Source organism: Gallinula chloropus (assembly GCF_964237585.1).
Source record: "Gallinula chloropus genome assembly, chromosome: 4".
Taxonomy (NCBI): Eukaryota; Metazoa; Chordata; class Aves; order Gruiformes; family Rallidae; genus Gallinula; species Gallinula chloropus.
The window spans coordinates 91,019,443-91,037,991 of record NC_140088.1 but is presented as its reverse complement, the minus strand read 5'-3'; positions in this window follow the sequence as shown (position 1 = coordinate 91,037,991).

Genomic DNA, 18,549 nt, shown 5'->3' with positions numbered 1-18,549 from the left:
GGTCGTCAGTGCAAGAGGGAAAGGAGAAGCCCTTGTTCTCACTCCATATTGATCCCTCCCAGGTAACTCATTACCTGTGCATTTCAGATGCGTTTCCCCGGTGCTCTTCAGACTCGAGGTGGCCTTTCTTTGTGGGTAAAAGCTGCAGATATCCCCACCCCACTGCACAGACCAAAAGCCATTACCGAAGACATCCCAGTAGGTGGCAGGGTTACCTTGTGACAGAGCTGGAAGTCCCCGGTTGCAAGGGCTGTGGCATAAAGGTTCGAGTACTGATTAATTATATTTAATTAGCAGAATGAATTAATATCTGAAAAGACATAAACACATGATGGTTTAACTGATCTTCTTCACTCTGAGCGTGGTGGGTCACTGGCACAGGGTGCCCAGAGAGCTGGTGGAGGCCCCATCCCTGGAGACATCCAAGGTCAGGCTTCCTGGGGCTCTGAGTGACCTGCTCTAATGAAGATGTCCCTGCTCACTGCAGGGTGGGACTAGATGGCCTTTGAAGGTCCCTTCCCACCCAACACAGTCTGTAGTTTTATGATCTCATGCAAGCTGGGAAATGTTGAAGTTACATTTTTAAGGCAGTATTAAAAATCAGCTTTGTTAAAACTGAGCTTCATTTAGACAACTGCTCACATCACAACAGAGACAAGGCAGAAAGCATGGTAGTTAGAGTGAGGATCCACCAGAGCTGCTTTGTGCAGAATAAAGTCCTGGGAAAGGCAAAAAGCCCTCAAAAATAGCACAGAAAATGATCAGCAAAAGTGGCCTTCAAGGACCAAGATCAGTTCAGCTGGACAGTGGAGGGGTTGCCTCTTTCTAGGAATTGAGCAAAAGAGCCCCCTAAAAGGCAATTCTGTGCCACCTCTGTCAGGATGAGAAATCAGCAGGTGGAGAAGGTCTTCCTAGGTTAGGACCCCCTCAGAGGCAGCCAGGAGGAAAGCCTGATGCACCCTGAGGAACTCAGAAATGGTTTGTCACATGCTGGGAACTGAACCACTCAGCCCAGAATGACTTCATAATAACTGGCCACAAGTGGACGAGGCTTCAGCTCCTTAAAAATAGAATTCCCTGCATCTGCTTTTCCAGCCAAAGCAGCAGGAAGTGCCCCACCATATGTCAAACACTTGCATGGACTCCAGCCACTGAATTCCAAGGTGGTAGAGACATAACCCTGAAGGACAGCTGGACTTGGATGAGGTCAGTATAAACCACCAATGTCAAAGCTCTGTACGGTGCAGGTAAACTGAAATGGCTGCAGGAAAACCCCACCAGACCACACTGTATCCAGCTTTATTCAGCAGAGAGGATGCAGCCATCAGAGAGCCAACTCTCTGGCTTCTTCCTTGCTCTGTGCCAGATTTGGCCTCGCTGCAATTCCTCCTGTATTTAATATCCCTGTAACAGTGAGGAACCAGAGGATTGGTGGAAATACTGTATTTATTCATAAAAAGAGCTGACCTGCTTTCTTTTGTGAAGACCTTGTAAGAAGATGCATGGAGTGACAACACAGAGGGCCACTCTCTGCTCCCCGCCTGCACACCACGCAGAAAACCTGAGTTCCCAGTGAGGAACAGCTCGTGTCCCGTTGCTCCCTGCAGTGACACTCTCCGCTGCCTCTGCTAAGTGTGGAGTGTCACTAAAGAGCACAGCTTTGGGCTGTGGCACTGAAACCAGTTTTGGGCTTCTGCCCCTGGGAAGGGGTAACCCTGGCTGCACATCCAGCCCAGGGGATGAGATGTGGAGCCAGCTGTGCCAGGAGGGATTTGGGGGGTCCAGAGGAGGCACTGAAGATGGGGAAGGTATGGAGAGGAAGGCTATCAGGAGAGGCTGAAGGCCCTGGGTTTGTCCAGCCTGGAGAAGAGGAGGCTGAGGGGAGACCTCATGGGGTCTGTGGCTGCCAGCCAAGGGGAGTGAAGGGGCAGCGCCGATCTCTCTCCTCTCTTTGGGGACCAGGGACAGAACCCCAGGGAACAGCGTGAAGCTGCCAGGGGAGGGTCAGGCTGGGTGTCAGGAAGAGGTTCTGTGCTGAGAGGGGGGTTGGTGCTGGCACAGGCTCCCCAGGGAAGGGGTCCCAGCCCCGAGCTGGGCTGAGGGCAAGAAGCGCCTGGACGATGCCCTCAGTGCCACCTCTGACTGGGCTGGGCTGTGTGGAGCCAGGAGTTGGGCTCCATGGCCTGGTGGGTTCTAGGATTCTAGGATTTATTTTATAAAATCCTTAATAGTTCATTGCCATACTCTTGTTTTTACATATTAACATGTGATTACAATATGTTTTTAAAAGTTCCCCCATCCTCTAGTCACCTTATTGACAATTCACACCTATTGATTCACTGTGTTGCTGAAAGCATTTGCTTTATGGATACACAAACACAAAAAGTAGTAAGAAACACATTGACTGATGCTTTAAAATCCTGTCATCTTCTTGCAGATGGATACTAAACACAAAGCTTGGCATGGTCCTAAAACTCAGAGTCTGCTGAGAGCGTGACAGAACAGGTAATATTCAGAGGATCACCTTGATTTTCCCCACAAGAATAACATAACTCTATCTGCTCTGAGATCACATGTCCTTTCTCCCCCTTTCAGCCTCACGAATAATTTGGCTCCTCTTCCTCACTGCCATAAGCCCTGAATCGTGCCGAAGGTCACCCAGCATCCCTCTCACCCACGGGCAGTTCGGCGCTGGGTGCTGTGATCCTGTCCCCCTACACTCATGACCTGCAGCTGAGGATTGTTGCCATGGTGGGATATAGTGCCTGACAGCCCCTTCCCGCAGTGAGTGCTAAACACCCATGCTTCCAAAGCTAATTAGTGGTGTAGATTTGGGGTTTATTGCCCTGTCTCAGTTTATTCAGCCAGAGTGATGGGCCAGGAGAGGTCAGCAAAGGCGATTAGAGAAATTATTGGTTTCACACAATGGGAAGTTGAAATAAAGGAGATTATTTGGCATACAAAGGAAAAGACTTAAAGAGTCTGAGGCTCCTGACATCATTGAGGGAGCTGTAAACCAATTGGCTTGACCCTCAGGTTTTTGGCTTGCCCAGGGTTCCCACCAATCCATTCATCATCCAGTACTTCTGCCTGAAGAGAAAAGCCCTCTTAGGTTTTGACAGAGAACCGAGACGCTTCTATTCCTGGCTCAGCCACTCTTCTTTTCCAGCCCAGGGTTTCACCTCATCGGTATCGTCTGAAGGAACACCCTGTCTCCAGATCTCAGGAGATAGAAGGGAATGTGGAGGAAAGCTTTGTGCAGGGAAGTGTGTGTGGGGTGGGGTACAGAAAAAGGAACCAAAGCTCTTCTATCTGTATGATGTGCTCTCAGCCTCATCCTACACACTGAAAGTTCTTCCTGAAAGTTCCTAGGCAGAGGGATGGGGACAGAGGGGCTTTCACCAGCCCTACTTTTATTCCTTCATGTGCTGAAGACCTTGGCAAGTTCTAAGCAAAGGCACTAAACCCTCAGAACTCAGTTTTCTGGGACTTGCTGGTGGAATTTTCCCTCCAGATCACAGGAGGTGTGGATTTCACCCTATCCCCAGATGCCAGTAATTTATGCAGACATACCTGCCCTGGGCTTAGCATATGCTTTCTGTGGCACTGCAGAGCCTGAGCAACAAACACTTCCAGTGCAACAGCAAGCAGGCATAGAAACTGGCCATGTGCATGCTGCAGGGCAGGGACAGAGCTCTACACCAGGAGACTACACTGCCAGGCTGAGGGAACCTCCAAGAGCAAAAGAAACCCCAAAAGACAGGCTCTTAATTTCAAGAAGAACCGTGTACGCGTTGAAATAAGGTAATATTATAGTGGCCACATAATGGGTGGTTTTGTTTCATTTACAGAGTGCACCTACAGCAGAGTTCAGGGAGGGATTTCCCTTGGGACTCAGGGATGAAAGTGGATCACTGCAGAGAAAGTCCTCCTCAGCCAGACAAATTTTCCTCCTCTGGGAAGAGCAAAGAGAGGGGTGACAGTAAAGGTATAAAGCCAAGTTAGCTTTGCAGCCCAGTGCCTGAAATGATAAGTCATAGGGAGGAATAAAATGTAATCAGGTGTTCCCATTCATACCCTTGCAGAGGACAAAAAGCCAACTTCTCTGCCCTGAGCATTTACCAAAAGCAGTGTGACCTCCTTCACCTGCTGGGAGAACGTAGAAGAATGTGTGCTGGCTTGAATAGATCAATAAAGTCTTTTGAACTAGACCTGAGTTGTCTGGTTGAGGGTAGGAACACCCATCTCCTCCTGTGCCACCTCTTCCCACACCAGCCTGGAACATTTGGGAGTTCCCAAGACCATACCATTGTAGAAACACAGAATGCTTTGGGTTGGAAGGGACCCCAAAGATCATCCAGTTCCAACCCCCAGTACCACGGGCATTCCTCCCACCCAAGACGCATTACAGAGTCACAGGGTTGGAAAAGCCCTTTAAGCCCACTGAGTCCAACCGTCCCTGCCCTGTGCTGACCCAGATCCCTGAGCACCTCATCTCCCCTCTGTTAAACACCCCCAGGGGTGGGGACTCAGCCCCTCGCTGGGCAGCCTGTGCCACAGCCCCACAACTCTGCCAAGGAAGAACCTTTCCCTCCCATCTGAGCTGACCCTGCCCTGGGGCAGCTTGAGCCCATTGCCCCCATCCTAGTTGGAGGCTAAATCCATGCCATTCAGGTGCCCACTTCTTTCCCCAAACCTAAGATGCTGCCCAAGCTCCTCTTGCTGGGAACTGCAGTCTTTCAGATGGGAATACTGTGATTACAGTGACTGATGAGACAATCTCAAGTAACCGAGACAAATAAACCAGAAATGCAGCTCATATTTCAGAAGACAATTGAGTTAATAGAGCACACTGAAGACATGGATCATCATTTTAAGAAGTATTTTCTCCTTAATATTCATGCAAGATCTAATTTTACTTGGGTCTAGAAAGCTTAAAAATGACAGAAAAAGGTCTAACATCACCATACCAGGAAAGGGGCATTTTTTTTGTAATCAAATTTATTTTTCCTTTCTGCTTCATGTGAAACTAATTGTAATTCCTAAATGGAATTTAATTCCTAAATAGAATACCCTAAATGGACTATCTCCTCATGGATCTATGTTGACTGGCATGCTAATATGGCTATTTTGCCCCATAATACCTGAACCCCCTTTTTTTTTTGGTGCTGTTTCTCTGCTGGTACCTTACATAGGGTGGCACACAAGCTTGTCTCAGCCATTCCTATATCCCACCCCACCCAGTGGGGAAGGGACTGTAATTAGACAACATTTACAATTCCATCTAGGATTTCTAACAGCATGATGTCCTGGGTTTGGCTGGGGTAGAGTTAATTTTCTTCCTGGCAGCTGCTGTAAGGCTGAGGCTTGGGCTTGGGATGAGGAGAACACTGTTGATAACACACTGATGGTTTAGCTGTTGCCAAGCGGTTGAGTACTTTGCAACTTCTCACGCTTGCCCTGCCAAGGAGAAGGTGAGGAGGCACCCAAGAAGTTGGGAGAAGTCACAGCCAGGACAGCTGACCCAAAGTATGATGTCACCATGCTGTAGGATGTCATGCTCTGTATATAACGGGGGGGGGGGGGGGGGGGGGATTGGCCAGAGGGCAGTGCAGCTCAAGAACTGGCCGAGTATCGAGTCTGGGTGGTGAGTAATCGTGCTGGCCAACAGTTGTTTTGTATATTCTTCTATGATTGTTGGGTTTTTTATCGTCACCATCATCCTCATCATCTTCCTTTGCTGTCCTATTAAACTGTGTTTACCTCAACCCCTGAGTTTTCAATTTTTCTTCTCTTTTCAGTTCTCCCCCCATCACCCTGGGGAAGGGGTAGGCAAGTGGCTGTGCAGCTGTTGTAGCTGCCAGGGGGTTACACCATGATGCACAACTACAGGGCTTTCCTCATTACACCATTCAGGCACAACTCCCAACGTTCTGCTTGCTCTAAGGTCAAAGGCTGCCTCACCAAACAGCGGTATCACTTTGCAGGAGGAAAAGATGCTCACCCTAGTACTGAGCTTAGAATGCCTATCTATGTACAGAAAATAACCACATTCTCCATCAGATTCTTCACTTGCAGCCATCTGTGTATAATAATTTAATCTGAGGAACTCAGGGGGTGGGGGTGTGTTAGTGCTGGTATATAGAGGCAGAGTAGACATCCAGAAGACTGGTGCTACAGTCCCCGTTCCACTCAGCGTACCATCCTCTGCACGCAGCTGGTGCTGGGGAAAGGGGCAATGGGAAAATGCCTCCAGAGTGGGAGTTCACACCTCTCTCCAGGTTGGATAAGGAACGAATTTGAACCCAGCTCTCCCCATCTCTCCCAGAGCCCCGTGCATCAAGCTTAGCCACCAGCGTGCAAAGTCAGTTCAGAGAGCTTGCCACGTGTGCAGCGCTCGGCGCACAAGCCATGCACTGGGTGGGTGTTCTGGAAGCAAGGGCCCAGGGTGGGCTGTTTCAAGCCCTGGGCAAGGCAGGGCTGCTGGCAGGCAGTTCCTCACTGGCCTTCAGTTTATGGTCAGACTGTGAAAAGGCAGCTTGCTTTCAGAGCTCAGCTGTCTTCCTTGGGGCTTCTTCTTCATCTTGGTTGCAAGAGTGGGAGATGGGGAAGGAAGAAAGGCATTTGCTGTGCAAGACAGCCACTGCTTTTAACTGCTGTGGTGCTATAAACCCTTGTTTCCTACCCGCTGCAGACCACAAAGAGCAACAGGACGCTTCCCACAGTAGTCTGCACCTCCCTGCTGAGTTACCCCAGAACAGCTACCGTGAACGGGAAGACAAGCACAGGCCACACCAAGAATAGGAGACGGTGATCTCCCCAGAAAGGGCGTAGAGTAACCCATGTGGTGGCTTTGCTCTCAGCACTTAAATGTGGTCTCAGTTATCTAACTGTCCCATCAGTAACCCCCAAATAAAAGCCACTCGATTGTACTCAAAACCAGCACTTAATCATGGGAGGAAGGACAAACAGTTGCACAGGAAGCTGGCCCAAGCTAGCGCTAGTCTCCTCAGTGGCAAACCAGGTCCTATGGCCAAAACAACTCCTCCCATCAAGAAAATGTTTCGCTGGGTGTGAGTGGATGAGTAAGGAATACACTCCTTGACCTAGTCCCTCCATTGGCACCTAGCTCTGGCCAAGACTGACAACATCAGATGCATCTTCCTCACTCCCTTCCAATGTTTCCATGCTGGAGACCCTGCTGTCAGCAGCCCTGGTCTCACCAGTGCCAGCAGCACTTCTGAGCACTGGCTGCACCTGTGTTCAACTGCTTATCTTACATTCAAGGTGGCGGGTCCAGGTGCCCAGGCCTTTGGTGCTCTCCATTTCCAAACCTTCTGTGGCAGTTCCTCTTCAGCTTCCCCTCTGCAGGCTGGAGATCTGCATTGATGTGTGTGTACCACAGTGCACCTCACATACACGTCCCCCAGCAATGAGATGCAGTCCTAACCCACGATTTTCTGGCAGTTTCAGCAAATGCTTTTCATCTGAATACTCCTCCCAGGAGCAGAGGAGCATCAGTTACTACTGCCCTGGAAGCAATCAGAAGAGGATATCACAAGAGCAGGGTCTGAGCCTGGCTGTATGAGGATTACAAACATCTGGAAACACAGACCTCCATGGTTTAACCCACTGACCCTTCATCCTCCTGTTCCGATGCCACAAGGTCAGGGAGTATGGGAGAGTGACTCAGAACAGCACCAGCACACCCCAGGTCCCTGCCAGACTCCTGGCCTGCCGCTGCCTGCATACATCCCACCCCATTTTTGGCAGCTGTACACATAGCACCGACCACGTTCAAACAGTTGCACTCAGGCTAAAACAAAGCTTTCTCCTCCTGTGACAGAGCACCTTGATACCTACAGAGCCTTTGTCAGCTGCCCACAGCCCAGGACCTCCTCGGACTGGGCTTAAACAGGAGCTGGGTGCTGCGATCTCCTTCCCAATACAGCCCAGCGGGGAAGCCAGGGGTGCCACTTCCCTGAAGCACCGCATTTGGATTTTCAAAATGCTCCACTTTTGAACCGAGCGCGTTATGTTTTCCGCCCCCATTTCCATCCCCGAGAAGGGATGCGATGGTAGGTGTTCGCACCCCAGTGGCCGGGGCCGTGCGGGCCGGCGCTGGGGGAGTGCTGCGGCCAGAGCTCCGGCTCCGCACCGGCGGAGGCGGCGGGGTGACACCCCCACCCACCCCTCCCCATCAGTCCTGGCTCCCCTCCCAGCCATCTCGCAATCCCCGCAGGTTTCGCACGCCGACGCCTCGTCTCCCCACGCCTCCTCTCCGGCCTCCGCACACCCCCAGTCGCGCTCGCCTGGCCGCCGGGCGCTGCCGCCCCCCCCGGTACACCCCCCCGCTCCACCACCCGGGCCCCGGGGCCGCCCCCCGGCCCGGCCCCGAGCATGCTCAGTGCCGCCCTGACCTACTTTCCCCTGCCGGAGCCGACGGCAGCGGGTAACGCTGCGGCACAGCACGGCGCGGCACGGCACGGCACTGCGGCAGCGCCGCGCTCCGCCCGCCCCGGCCCCGGCATGGTGCTGCGCGGGGCGCGCTGAGGGGCACGGCGGCGGCGGGCGCTGCCGCGGGGCGGTGGCGGCAGCGGCGGCGGAGCGGCCGGCGGGCAGGTAGGTGAGCGGCCGCGGTGGGGGCCGCGGGCCGCGGTTACCCCGACGGGGGGGCAGGCGGCGGTCCCGGCGAGGCGCTGCCCGCTGCCGCCGCCTCGACCGACCGCGCCGCCGGCACCTGTGCCGCGGTGGCCGCGGAGCTCTCCGGTCCGGAGCCGCCGCGGTGAACCCCGGAGCGAGCGCTCTGCCCCGCCGCGGAGCGCGGAGGGTCGGAACACGGGGCCGGTGGCCGTGCCCGAGTGAGCATCGTCCCGTTGCCGCGGCGGCTGCGGCCCGGCGGTTCGCCGGTAGCTGTGTGCGCGGCGGGAGCGGAGTACCGCTGCGTTCGGCATCAGAGCTGAAAGGATTAATTCAAACGAGCGCCGGGGCTTGCGGGAAAATGTGCATCTTTAGGCAAGAAAGAAGCTCAAAAAGCCTAAAATGAGCCCAAAGCTTTTACCGGAGCCCTTGCCTGCTGCCCTGTGCTGGGCGGGTGGAAGGGGCGTACGTACCGATTTGGTACAGTTGCCCCTTCGATGGACCTGACTTCTCTTAAGAGAGCTTAAGTTGTGCAGCTGGAAACTTAAAATCAAGGCTGCCTCCTGGCATTGTGCTTTAATTACCCTGTTACCTCCCAGCATAGTCTCACGAGATAAAACTCCATCTCAGGAGTGCCCGAAGAGAAGGACAGTCTAAAAGTTGAGAGTGGGCTTGTGATAACTGTCAAATACTGTTTCTTCGTGGGGCAGATTTTGACAGGGCAGGAGGAGTGAGCTTTAAGAGAACAGAGAGCACTGCTGAGCAGGCGCTTTTCGTGTGGGTTTATCTGGAGAGTCTTGGAAGAGACTTCCCAACTGTCCTCTCTTGGTTGTTCAAGGGAAGCATCTCAAACGGAGCTTCCCGGATAACCCTGCTCCCGAAGAAGCGCTGGCTGTGTGAGCAGTGCTGAACGCAGCCTCCTTTGGTGTGTGTGCCTGAAAGGCTGGGATGTGAGTTCACAGGGAAACATGCAGAGGGGTTCAAAGGGGGAAATGTAGCATTTCAGTTGCTTGGAGCCCTTAGATCAAAGAAGAGTGTCTCTCTTCACTGCAGCAGGAGGAAATAAGACAGATCTCTCTTCAGTGGAGATGGTGTTTGCATGCAGGAGCCTTTTGTCTGGCTGAGCATCTGCACTTAGCATCACTGCTGCTGTGCCTGTGTAGTAGGAGTTGGGTTTTTATTAGAAAGCCTTGTTTAGGCTGCGGTACGTCGAGTCGGTCGGTGTTGAGTGCAGCGCACACAGCTGAAGTGCACACTGAACGTTACCTGCTGGAGGGTAGGGAGGCACTTCAGAGAGACACGAACAGACTGGACTGATGGGCTGAGACCAACGGGATGAGGTTTAACAAGGCCAAGTGCAGAGTCCTGGTGAGCAGCTGAGGGAGCTGGGGGGTTCAGCCTGGAGAGGAGGAGGCTGAGGGGAGACCCTCTCACCGCCTCCCCTGCCCTGCCAGGAGGGTGCAGAGAGGTGGGCGATGGTCTCTTCAGCCAGGGGACAGGAGATGGGACAAGGGGCAATGGGCTCAAGCTGTCCCAGGGCAGGGTCAGCTCAGATGGGAGGGAAAAGTTCTTCCCTGGCAGAGTTGTGGGGCTGTGGCACAGGCTGCCCAGGGAGGGGCTGAGTCACCCCCCTGGGTGTGTTTAACAAACAGCAGAACATTCATTAAAAAAAAAAAAAAAAGGAAACTAACTCATACTTTCCTCCTGCTTTAAGACAGTGGCCTGTGGTGTCAGTCCAAGGCATGTTTCCTGTGCCCGAAGCTTAAAGAGAAAATCAGTTGTACTTAAAACATGTGACACATGGGAGGAGCACGGCAGTGAATTCTGAACCGGTCTGTATTGGACAGCTCCAGTTGCCTCCCTGCAATGAGACAGGTCCTGCTCTAACACAGAGAAAGGAGGATGGACTTGGCATGGGAACCTGTTTAAAGTGTATTCATCAATTTAACTGAGGGAGAAAAAGCCAACAGCAAACCGACATAAGAAACCAACCAACACAAATATGCCAAGCACCCCCACACGGTTTAAAGGAGGGTCACGTTTGTGACATGGGTACTCATGGATGAGAAGCAGGACATGGGCCACCAATGTGCCTGGAAGGCCAATCCCATCTTGGGCTGCATCCCAAGGAGTGTGGCCAGCAGATCCAGAGAGAGGATTCTGCCCCTCTGCTCTGGTCTGGGCAGACCTCACCTGGAGTGCTGGGTTCAGCACAAGGACAGGGACCTGTTAGAGCATGCCCAGAGGAGGCCACGAAAATGATCAGGGGGCTGGAGCACCTCCCTGTGAAGAAAGGATGAGAGAGTTGGGGTGGTTCAGCCTGGAGAGGAGAAGGCTCCAGGGGGACCTCATAGCAGCCTTCCAGTCTTCTAGAGATGCCTGTAAGAAGCTGGGGAAGAACTGTTCCCGAGGGCACGGAGAGACAGGACAAGGGGTGATGGGTTTAAGCTGGAAAAGGGAACATTTAGATTGGACATTAGGAAAAAGTTCTTCACTCTGAGGGTGGTGGGTCACTGAGACAGGCTGCCCAGAGAGATGGTGGAGGCCCCAACCCTGGAGACCTCCAAGGTCAGGCTTGCTGGGGCTCTGAGCGCCCTGCTCTAGTGAAGATGTCCCTGCTCACTGCAGGGGTTGGACTAGGTGGCCTTTGAAGGTCCCTTCCAACATTGATGATGCTATGATTCCATGACATGGGTGCTGGGGAATGACTTAAATTAAACAAAGCCAATCTCTGTTTCAGTGCTGTTTCTGAGCTGCTGTCCATCCATGCTGACTTGTCTGCCTTTGCAAACCTCTCTCTGTAGTTTGAATTTTGTTATTGAGGTCTGTTAACTAAACCGGTGGCACTTTCTACCCACGTACACAAACATCATTTCCATGGAGATGCTATTACTATTCACCAGTTACTATTATTAAAACTATTTGTAGCAGCATTTGAGAGCATCGTTATCTTTCTCTCTGCCAGGAAGGCTGCAAAGGGCAGCCAAAAATTGTACCTATTTGTGTCAGGATAGAGAAATTCAAGCAAATGTCGTGGTTTTGATGTAGCTATGTAAAACATTTTGGTAGCAGACATTCTTATTTCAGAGTAAAAGTAATTACCATGAGTAGCACCCACTTACCAGAACTCAGAGACTCCATATGGATGTGTGTAAGTGTCACATGGGGAGGAATTGGATTGAGAGTAACCTGCCTAGCCCAAACTTAACATTTAATTGACATGATTCTGCCACAGGGGAGAGTTTTATACCAAGAAAATAGTTCTGGTGATATCTTTAAGCCCTGCAGGGCCAGGACACATAGATAGCACTGCAGGTGTGCTGCTGTGCGTGTGGTACCCAGCTGTAAGTGCCTGGCTCCACTACACAGCCCTGCTGACAGTACAGGATGCCGATAGCCATACTGGGTGGTGAGGAAGTTATGTTACTCCAGTGTTAGGATTTCAAGCCCAAGGAGAAGTAACAGGCACAAAAGTCTGAAATTAGAGGCTCTTTTAGTAAACTCTTGAGGGCTCCCAGCTAAATTACTGCCTGTACGTGGCCATGTATAGGCTGAATTGATCGCACTTGTGTACGAGCAGGACTTGTTACTGCAGGGTTGTGGGCAAACTCCTTTGAATCCCATCTGCTGTCTCCTTTGTTACCTGGGGAGGAAATGGGCAGAGGCACTCTGAACCTGACACGATGCTTTTCTACCGCAGTCAGCTGGGAATGGATAGATTCTTTTAAATTCCCCCTCTGACAGGGTTAATCCTGTCCTAATCACGGCATTCACGTGTACCCTCTTTGCCCTACATCCCAGAGACCAATAAATGTGAAAGCCAGTCATTAAAATTTACATCCAGAGTGCAGTTCTATAGAGATAGAAAAGAATTAGTCATACTCAGGTCTGTTCTCTTGTCTGTTTTTTTTTCTTTCTCTTTTATATTCCAACTAAGATGGGAGGCTTTTGTTACAATAACATAACAAAAACTCTTATCAGGGCACCGAAAGCATTCCCTTAGCCCAGCACATACAAAATCTAGGGTTTAATAGTACAGGTCTTTAGCCCTGCAAAGCCCTTTGTGTGTTTGTTGAAAGCAAGCCACCTTAATTTTTAATTTTAAGCTTGTTTGAACGTCCTGCATCTGGCGTTTTTCTTCTTAATTTGGAAAAAGAAAACAGTGAGATGTGCTTAAGGGGCGGTTTGCTTTGGTTCAGAAGAGGACACGGAGGGCAGCAAGTCGGGCTGTGTTCTGCATTGCTGTGTTCTTGGCAGGGTCACATAAACCGTGCCAAAAGCCTGTGAGATCTGTTGTATTTGCTGACTTGGGTTATTTAAACTGTTGGCAGGATGATGCTTACGGAGTGGCAGTATAAATAAAAGATAAGAGTGAGTAAAGAAAATGAGAGATACGTAGAACTTGGTGAGGCCAGGCAGTGCACAGATCCCTGTGGAAGTGTGGGGGAGATTGTCTGTGCCTCTTCTTTGCTTCTCCTTTCTCCACAAAGGGGACTTTGAAGCATTGATCTGCCTGCGTTTAGCACAGCAGCAAAACAGTGGCTACGCTGAAAGCTCATGAGGAGTTAAGCAAGTGCCTCTTAGAGCTGTGTCTGGAATAAGCAGCTTTGTGTGCAACACTAGATTGAGTGCTAATTGTCCAGCCTCCAAATAAATACAAAAACTACTAAATAAGTTTAGATAATCTAAATGAAAGAAGTATTTCTTTGTAAGATTAAAAGCCCTCTGAAGGGTGCATACCTGATGGAGCAGATGCGGGGCTTTAAAAAGTCTCCACTACTGGTGGTCTTGAGTCTTCGTTATGATCTGGGTAGCTCCCAATTCAGTAGGGGTTCCCCCATTTCCACCACAGCACCTGTCTTGATTAGAAACACTAAATATAAAACTTGTTTTGTTTTTATTGCAGTCATTAAAATACCTCCAAGAAGGAACACTTAAGATGCTCAATCCATCTACAAATGTATATGTGAACTACAGCTTATTTAATGACAAGTTAAGCATCTGAGTTGCTTGAGTGTTTCTGTTACTTCAGTGTATTTCACAAAATACCAGTCTGATGCAGCAGAGATGCTGGGGGTTGGCTGGATGATCTCTTGCCATCCCTTCCAACCCCTACAACCCTGTGATTGCAGGAGCTGCAGCATCAAAAGGGAACTCTTCAGGGGGTTGGGTTCTTGAGGTACTTTTAAATAATTTCTCCAGTAATTATCTACCGACAACCTTCATCTATACATTTTGAGGTTAATGGATTAGGGTCTCTGAGTGTTCGCTGACATGAGGAGAGTGCACATCAAACCATTCACAGATGTGGGAAATCAGTGAGTGCATTTGAGTGCCTCAAGTGGAAGGGGCCCTACAGTCTCCAGGATGCCGTGTGCTCGCTCGCTTTGCGCTATCGAGACATCAGGCAGGATAAAGAGGAGCCAGAGTGAGGGGGCATGTGCAGTACAAATATTCTGAAACACCTACACGCTTGTAAAGGCAACGTGAACGAGTCTTGCTCTGTTTCTGCTGGTAACGTAGAATAAGCTATGAAGCTCTGGCCCTTGATTGTTTCCTTGTCTTTTGTTACTTGTCATTTGTCACCTTGCAAAGCAAACCAACAGACATTTGCCTGTGGTAGCTTACTGGTGCCTACAGCACCTAAAATTAATTTACAGGCTCCTTTATCAGCCTGGAAAAGGGCTTCAAGCCGCTGTGCTGACAGCCGTTCCTCTTCCCTGCCCCGGGCTGTACACTGGCAGGACGGTCAATGGACAGTTCAGCCCCCACGTTCTGCATAACGCACCTTCCTGCACAGGGATTATTATATACCATCTCTCTTGAATCCTCCTGAATTCCCAGCCCTTGTTTTGTCTGGTGTCAAGAAACTGCGGTCTAGTCATTGTTAATCAAACCCCATCCTTTTCTTCCCCCCTCCCTGGATGCCACCTCAGTTTCACTGAAATGTGTTTGGTGTTATGAGCAGCAGTAAATGCACGTGTCCCAGCTATCTTGTTTGCACAGTTCAATATTGTGTATATTTTTAATAACACCTCTCCTTATTCATCTACTCTCTGAAGTCAGAAGTCTGAAAAGGTTATTTCAGTCTGACTTATCTCTGGTTTATTCTATTTCAAGATAAGATTTAACCACAACTGACGGTTCTCTTGCATCAGGAAGCCACATCTATCAGCAGGTAATAACCCATGGACTTCAGTCTTGGCTGTCTGCGTGTGGGGAAAGCCCCCAACATTCCTTCGCAGACACCCCGGTGTTTCATTAGCTACCTGGGTTGGAAAGAATTCCTCTCCATATGGTGGAGGCACCCATTTGTCATCGAGGTACAATAGGGGATGCCAAACACAGGGGGTTTCCAGGCTGCAGTCACAGCACTGTCAGCCTGTCTTGTCATTGTAAAATACCACTACTAAAAAATAAGGATCATGAAGAACATGGTGAAAACAACTTCCCAGTGCCCCATATAGAAATTTTTAAGACTCAACATATTCTTTTACAGTGACTTCTCCAAGGAAATCCCTGTACTCGTGTCTCTGGCGTATTGGAGTTTCAGCCTCTCCTGCTAAGCCTTCCCCTCCAGACCTTCCCCATCCTCGGTGCCTCCTCTGGACACTCTCGGATAGTTTTGTGTCCCTCTTGTCCTGTGGCGCCCAAACCTGCCCCCAGGACTGGAGGTGAGGCTGCCCCAGCACAGGGCAGAGTGGGACAATCCCCTCCCTAGACCAGCCGTGCCCAGCTTGATGCACCCCAGGATGCAGTTGGGCCTCCTGGGGGGAGAGAGCAACTCTTTGAGAACCAAACTTCAATATTGTATTGACTAGGAAATGGCTAGAAAAGTAAGTCAGGGAGTTTCTGCTGGTTCTGCATGAGTGGTGTTTTCCTTTGTCTGCCTGTCTGGCCCCTAACAGCTTAGTGAACCTTTGCAGGAGGTTATTTCTTACTCTCAAGCCTATGAGCTGGCACAGAGATTCTTGCCTTCTGTGTGGCAGAAGTTCCTTCATTTGCCTGTTAAACCTGTTAGCTTTTACTCGTGCCTGCTCTGTAAAGGCACTGCCCATGGAAACTAGGAAAGGTAGTAAGTAGTTCTTAGCTGATACTGAATTAGCTTTGATTTTGTTTTGTAGCATCATCCTCAGTACTTCTTTGTAGACAAATGAGAACTAGAATACAAACAATTTAATTTTCTTGATCACTTACAAGCCACAGAAGATAGCATCGGGGTGGTAAAGCTATAGGAACATAATTAGCACGTTATACAATAAGCTGGCTTCTTGTACTTCGCTTCTGAATTGAATAACCTCTCAGTTAATAGGATTACACATTATTACTGGAGCAGGAACAGGCCAGTCTTAGAGAAGTGAGCGAGCCAGGAAAAGGTATGCATCACTGCCCTCCTTTTCTCTTCCTTTTGTGCTCTGTCATCATGTTGCTGAGCGCAAACGCAGTACTCAGGAATGTGGCCCCTCGCCCACAGGCATTTTCTTTGGTGGCAGAAACGCTGGGAAGCCAGCTGAGCTGTGACAGGGAAACATAAATGGTCAATCAGAATTGTCTCTGAGGGATAATGTTCCCAGGCAGTCCGAGCTGTACGTGTCTTCTCTCCAGGCTGATGCTTGATTTGTAGACAGGGAAGACTTAAGCTCAGTTTTTGTGCCTTTTTCATGTATTTAGGAGTCATACCACCACCTGCAGCTGGGCTTGGTCTGCAGCACGTGCCAGGGAACTTCTCCTGGAGATGCTGCAGCTGGGTATCGTGCCACTTGGAAGAAACGCCTGTGGTAGTTCCTCCTGTGGCAGAATTCTTGTGCAGCTTTCTTCAGAAATTAATCCCAGGAGCAGTAAATCTGTTCCTTTCAGTGTATACCATTCAGGCTGGGTGAGAAAAAAACAAAACTATTTAATATAAAGACCACTGGCAACCATCTTTCAGTGGCAGATGTTGCTGCAGGTACAATATGTCAGGGTGTGTTATCTGTATATGTATGTTCTAGGTACTGGAGGAGGACTTGGAAGTTCTTCTAATTTCATCTTGGGAGGTAAGCCTGTCCCTGACTACAATTTTGGGTGGAAAAAGTCAGCTCAGAATAGCCAGGGCTGTTATTTTTCCTTTTCACACACCACAGTTTCAAAAGAAAAGAGAAAAAAATATCTGTAACTACACTAAATATATTGTAAACTTTTACTTTTTGTAAGTCCTTTACATATAGCTCGTGTGCATTGGAGTAGAAGAAAGGAATGCCTACATTCTTTCCATTTCCAGGAATTTAACATGTTTATAGCGACCTTTTTGTGCCAGAAAGGCTCCCAGAGACTCAGTCTGCTCCTGCAGAGCAACACTCAGTATGGCAGGTGTCCTCCTTCATGAGAGTCCTGTGTCACACACGGTCTTGAGGAGTTACTGGAATCTTTGTTTTAGTCCACTCAGTCCAGTTTTCTCTGACTTTGGGTCAGATTAAAAGGTCACAATTCTGGCTGCTTTCATCAGCTTATCATGGGCCAGCACTAATGACTGCATCTCATGGCCAAGATCCAGGCTGACAGCACTGTGCCCTCGGCTCTGATATTCTGGATATATTCTGAAATATCTCTTGCTTCTTTACCAGAAGCGGGCAGACATCATGAGCAGTCCTGCTCTGGTCTCCTTAGCCTTCTCCCCGTTCAGTTGTGTGATCAAATTGTAACCCATTACGTCACTTCTATTTAACAAAGCAACTGGCTCTTGGATTTGTCATCCCTGATGTCCGACATCCTTGTGCCTATGGTGAGGCAGTAGGACAGAAGCTCTCAGGAGATCTCCCTTTGCATCTGAGTCTGGAATGAGCACATTTTCCATCCTTTCCATTCCCTCTCTCTCTGCTTCTTCCTGCTTTACCTAACCTGACTCCAGACTTTGTGGTCCTGCCTGACAGGTTAGCAGCGGGTCCTGGACGTGTAGTTCCCTCCCTTGAACTTCCTTGTGCTACAAGAGGCTAGGAAGACCATTCTGGTTGGGATTTTTCCCATTGTGTTGCCCCCACAAACAGTGCAGAGGATGTACACAGAAAAGATTCCCTATCGCTTCCTCACTGCCCTGGGACCATTTGCCTAAACTTGCCTCTTAGAGCACTGCCCCGACTCCTCGAACATGCTCAAGGGTCCCTCAAGAGCCCGTCCCTGGATGGCACATGGAAGCACCGTTTCTGAACACTGTGCTTTTTCTCCTCTTAGCAGCCACCAAGCTGTATTTAGCTCAAAGGCACCTATAGAAGTATTTAGCATTATCCTTAATATTCTTTGTTTCAGAATGTCCGTGGGAAAGGACATTCCCAGGAGTGACAGGAGCAGGCATGACTCTGCCGCACTAGACATAAACTATTTACCTCTATTTTTTTAAAATTTATGATTCAATTCCATGCCAGAGTGAGGGGGTCACTGGTATCTTCAGGTGGGTAATGGGCCCTTTGACCATGGTAAGAATCAGTCCAGTTTGTGATGGCAACACAAACGTAGGAGGCTGGGCTCTGTGTTAAACATGGCCACGTGTATGGCATAGGCGTGTGTTACACTGCAATCGCACCCTTTCCAAAAATCCATCCAAGGCATCCCTGTGCTGGAGGGGTTCAGCAGGCCCCCAACTGCCTCGAGCTTCCCAGTACACCACGAGTCCTTCCCTAGAGGTTTTCCATTTACACCGTGGGGCGATCCTGTTTCACTTCCTTCTGGGATGCCAATTGCTCTCCACGCAGAGCACCGTCTTTGATTGCTACTAATATTTCCCCCATCAAAAAATACGGTGGGCTCAAGTACAATAACAACACCCCATAGGCAGTAATTAGCAACACAAAGCTTAATCAATTTATGTGGTTCTTTTGCCCTTCCCATTGTCTTAATCCAGCCAGTATTTGTTCCTGCTCCTTTGCCAGGAGCTGT